Here is a 5,866-nt window from a genome sequence, read left to right on the forward strand (position 1 = left end):
CTATAACTTAAATGCAGCTACTGATACAGGTCCAGTGTGGGCTGTAAATATCTTATGGCAGCGAAAGTTGATAGCTACGTTAATGCGTTAATGCTGGAGAAAAAAATTAGTTCCAATTCTGACCACCAGGTGCAAATCCCACGATATAAATACAAGACAGACATACCAATGGTTCCATATGGATTAGGAACGGAACGTGGACAGAAAACGTCAAACAAAGGAGAAAGGCCTAATGTTGATTTTATTATTAATCGCCGCTAACACAATTTTTTCACTATGCGCGCCAAGGCCGTCGACGAGATTCTGCATCCGTAAAACGACGTGATGAACAGCAGCTCCGGTGTAAAATGGCCTTGAGGTCAGGGAGAGTCCCAAGATGTCCCTGAGAAACGCGTTTCTTTTCTAAATATCTCCAGAACATGATTCAGATCAGCTGCTCTTGCAGGCCATGCTTATGGGAAACCTATGGAGATAACACATTCGTGGAAGGTCGCATTAAGCAGATCTTTCACTGGGCTAGCGACATGAGGTGTTGCTCAGCCTTTGCATGAAAACAATGGTTTATACAATTGCGCTCTTCCAAAGCAAGAGCCACATTTTGTACAAAGAGGCCTCGATAACGTGCAGGCGTCACGGTAGACCTAAAAGGATCTCTGACTGTATTCTCTTCAAAGAAGAACAGCCAAGAATAAAGGTGCTTGTTAATAAACAACACAAAATCACATACGGATATTGCAATGGCTCTTTGTCGGCAACATTCGGCAGATCTGTTTATTCACTGTGCCGTGTAGTGTAAAATGTGCCTCTGTAGAATGTTGCCTCACCACATCGTCAACTTCGATCCATGCCAGTTACCGTAGATCAAATTCAGGACGTTGCGGCAGATCACGAGGTTTCAGTTGCTGCACCATCTGGATCTCGAACTGTCTAAAGTGGACAGCAAAGCTTTCCATACTGTTGACCATGGGATGGACAATTCTGGTGACACTGCATGAGCACTAGCAGTAACCGGGGCATGGTCAGTTAAGGCAACCTCGTCAATAACTTCCACCGGGGCAGGACATCTTCCTCTTCCAGGTGCCACGCCAAGCTCATCAACGTTTTAGAATTTCGTTATCATCTTCTTAAAACCATTTAATGACATCGTGCCTCTCCATAGATCTTTCAGTGAACGATATTCCCTCAATGCAACTCTAATTGCTACCGTTCACATAAATCAGTTTCACTAATAGCGCACGTCTCTCTTCTCTATAGCCATACTGTTCACTCACGTCTTGACTTGTCAAGTGAGACTAAGTATCTTATACCGTCGTACAAACAGTGTACAGCGCCAGGTTTGGACATAGTGCCCAATAGTGGAAGTAACGTGTTTTTCCAGCGTAAATCGGCTCAGCATTAACGCATTATCATATCTACCACGCTTCGCTGCCATACGGTAGTCAGAACCCACAGTGAGTAGGTGCACTTTAAATACAACCACACCGTGCTAACAGCAATGGCGGAGAAAAAATTACAGCGAAAATATACGTCGTGGGGACAGCAACAACAGATGCTGTTAGACTGCGAGAAGACAGTGCTTCGCTAGGCGTAATAAGTAGTAACGTCTTCCAGCAGGTGTTGGCATTCGACCCCGGCACTGTACGTAGTCTTCTGAGACAGCAGTTTACCGTTCCGCGATGCTGCTGCTCGTATTGGCCGGGATCCTACGGCTACCATCCGAGATGGGGATCAATGGGTTCCGGTTGGCCATTTAGGATCCAAACGGCTCCACGTAAAGAGCGTGCATGACGAATTTACACTGTTTGCTTGGACAAGTTAACAACAAATATTAAACACAAAATAAATATACTAATTTCAACATTACTACAAAGATTTTCTGTACGTAGACTGAAGCAGTGTGTGAAAATTTGTACCAAGACTGGCAATGAAACCCGGGTTTTCTGCTTACTAGACAGATGCATTAGCCCCTAAGCCACCTACATCTTCATCTACATCGTTACTCTGCAATTCACACTTAAGTGCCTGGCAGAGGGTTCATCGAACCATTTTCATACTAATTCTCTACCATTCCACTTTCGAATATAGCATGGGAAAAAGTAACACCTAAATCTTTCCGTTCCAGCTCTGATTTATGTTATTTTATTATGATGATCGTTTTTCCCTATGTAGGTGGGTGTCAACAAAATATTTTCGCATTCGGAAGAGGAATTTAGTGATTGAAATTTCGTCAATAGATCTCGCGGCAAAGAAAACCGCCTTTGTTTCAGTGACTGCCATCCCAACTCGTGTATCATACCAGTGACACTCACACCCCTATTGCGCGATAACACGAAACGGGCTGCTCTTCTTTGCACTTTTTCGATGTCCTCCGTCAATCCTACCTGGTAAGGATCCCATACCGCGTAGCAATATTCCAGCAGAGGACGGACAAGCGTAATGTAGGCTATCTCTTTAGTGGGTTTGTCGCATTTTCCAAGTGTTCGGCCAACAAAGCTCAGTCTTTGTTTCGCTTTCCCCACAATATTATCCATCCCATTTAAGTTGCTCGTAAGTGTAATTCCTAGCTATTTAGTCGAATTGACAGCCCTTAGATTTGTGCGATTCATCGTATACCCAAAACTTATCTTATTTGTTTTAGTGCCCATGTGGATGACGTTTCACTTTTCTTTATTTAGTGTGTAAGTAGGCTGTTTAGTTTTTCTTATTGGTAACGCCGCTTAGCGCTCGGTATGAAAAATCACTGGGTGTGCTGTGCGCAGTCTCTGTTTAGTTTGCATTGTTGTCTGCCATTGTAGTGTTGGGCAGCGGCAGCTGGATGCTAACAGCGCGTAGCGTTGCGCAGTTGGAGGTGAGCCGCCAGCAGTGGTGGACGTGGGGAGAGAGATGGCGGAGTTTTGAAATTTGTAAGAATTGGTGTCATGAAGTGACATATATATATATATATATATATATTATGACTACTAAGGTAAATACACTGTTTGTTCTCTATTAAAATCTTTTATTTGCTAACTATACCTATCAGTAGTTAGTGCCTTCCGTAGTTTGAATCTTTTATTTAGCTGGCAGTAGTGGCGCTCGCTGTATTGCAGTAGCTTGAGTAACGAAGATTTTTGTGAGGTAAGTGATTTTTGAAACGTATAGGTTAATGTTAGTCAGCGTATAGGTTAATGTTAGTCAGGGCCTTTCTTTTGTAGGGATTTTTGGAAGTCAGATTGCGTTGCGCTAAAAACTATTGTGTGTCAGTTTGAGCACAGTCTTGTATAAATTGTTCAAACAGGACGTTTCAAGCGCTAATTGCCACTTTCCGCACCATACAGAAATTCTCTCTAGATCATTTTGTAATTGAAATTGATCGTCTGATGATTTTATTAGACGGTAAATTACAGTGTCATCTGCAAACACTCAGATTATCGCCTAGATCATTTATGTAAAACAGGAATAGTAGAGGGCCTATGACACTACCTTGCGGAACGCCAGATATCACTTCTATTCTACTCGATGATTTACCGTCTAACATTACGAACTGTGACCTCTCCGAGAGGAAATGAAGAACGCAGATGGTACCCCATATGCACGCAATTTGATTAATAGTCGCTTGTGAGGAACGGCATCAAAAGCCTTCTTGAGACCTAGGAATATGGAATCGATCTGAGATCCCTTGTCGACACCACTGGTTACTTCACGGGAACAAAGAGTTAGATGTGTTGCACAAGAACGATATTTTCTGAATCCTTGTTGGTTACAGTATATGCTCCAAAATCCTACTGCAAATTGAGGTCAGTGATATGGGTCTGTGTTTCAACGGGTTAGTCCTATTTCCTTTCTTGAATACTGGAGTACCACCTTGGTACAGTGGTCGAGACAACTGCACCGATTACGCTAGCACGACTCCCTCCTCGATACAAATTCTCACTGCGGCGCCTTACAAACGAACACAATTGCCAAGACTCTCCCTGTTCTGGAATAGTACCTCAGCATCGATTGTAAATGGGGGACCCAACCTGAAACCCAGGCGCAGGTACTGACACAATTTCAGAGACCGAGTGAAAATCTGTACCACGACGGGGAATCGAACCGGGGTCTCCATCTTACATAAAATCAAATCTGTACGAGGCTAGTAAAGTCTTTTAAATTGTGATATTTCAGTTTTATCTTTACAATGATTATTAAATTAAATCCAACACCTTAAAAAAATCTATAAAGCAATTATAAAATTAAATTTTGGAACAATGAACTGTAACGTAATCTTTGCGAAATCGTTGAGCGGCATTAAGTCGGGAAATGGGATTGTTTGCAGCATCACAAGAAGCGCAAGAAGTAACAACAGGGATAGGACGACGACATCCTGAGCACAGTGGACTGTGAGCATGGCGCCCACTATTATGGCTCCCCATCAAGTAACAGCAGACAAGCGCGCGGACAGTGCTGCACACATCGGAAACACTCGGCAGAAGGAACTCCACCACAGTGTCTGTACAGGTGAGTCCCGCATCTGTTCACAGCATCTACATCTACATCTGCATCTACATCTTTATTTACATCTTCAAACATACACCGCAAGCCACCGTAAGATGCGCGGTGGACGGTATCCTATACTACTGCTAGTCGCCGCTGCCCACCTCAACCCTCAGACACAGGAGCAGAAAAAAGATCGCCTATCTGTCGTCGCACTAACACCAATTTGTCGCATCTTGTCCTCGAAGTCCCCAGGCGAAACGCATATTGGCATCTTGTAAGGTGTCAGGCAAATGCAACACCTTCCATGACAACCCTGACATGATAAGCAAATCCAGTAGTATGTCACATAGCTCTGAATAAATCGTGACATTCAATTAACCAAAGTAATACGAGTAACGAGTGAGCAAATGGAATACCACAGACTAACACAAGAATGCCTAAATGCATGTCATACCTTCCCACCGTGAAACAGACGCAGTTCCGAGGGGAGAAACGAGAACAGAAGCCTAGAGCAGGACCGTGTTAAGCTAGAAGGCCCTACGATAAGGGACGGACTGGACACCCACGTCGCCAGCCTACCGCTAAGACCACACCACCCGCACGTTTTAGCGTGAGACTTTTTCGCGTCTCTGTTACGTCAAGGACCACTCCCCAGCCCATGTTAAAAGCTAGAGCCCTCCAGAAAAAGAGTATAGATCTTACGATAACACAAAAAGGGCCAAACCCCCTACCAGTTTAGCGTGAGACTTTTTCGCGTCTCTGTTACGTCAAGGACCACCCCCCAGCCCATGTTAAGCTAGAGCCCTCCAGAAAAACAGTATAGATCTAAGGATAACGCTAAAAGGACCACACCAGCTGCAAGTTTTAGCGTGAGACTTTTTCCCGTCTCTGTTACGTTGCAAACTTTAAAAACATTGCCCCACCACGAAAAGTATAACGTTTCTCATTGGATAGACAGGATTTTTGTAGGCGGAGCTTAAGGTTAATATTGAGACCCTGATTGGTCAGATGAAAACACAGCCAGATAGTTTTTTTTAAACCAACTTCGGTAAATTGTAGTAAGGAGAAGTTAGATGACAGTTCCGAAACGGCGAGCTGGATGGCTGCTGCGCCGGCCGCTGCCGCCCTGACGTTGCCTAAACACCGACCAGGTAATGAACGCACGCGATGCCGCATTTTTGAGCGCATAAGGCTTCACTCAGAACTGCAGAAGTCTGAGACGTGATGATTTTTCTGTTATATAGTTATTGAGAAGCCAAATCAGCCACTGTAATTTACGACAAGTTAGATAAGTAATTAAAGATAATTGAGGGTCACTGTAGACCATTTTGATAGTTTTCACTTTTGTGAAACTTAATTTAAACCTAGATTATAGATGTGATATGGCATAGGTCATCTGTCGATTCAT

The sequence above is a fragment of the Schistocerca gregaria genome, chromosome 1 (assembly GCF_023897955.1).
Source record: "Schistocerca gregaria isolate iqSchGreg1 chromosome 1, iqSchGreg1.2, whole genome shotgun sequence".
Lineage (NCBI taxonomy): Eukaryota > Metazoa > Arthropoda > Insecta > Orthoptera > Acrididae > Schistocerca > Schistocerca gregaria.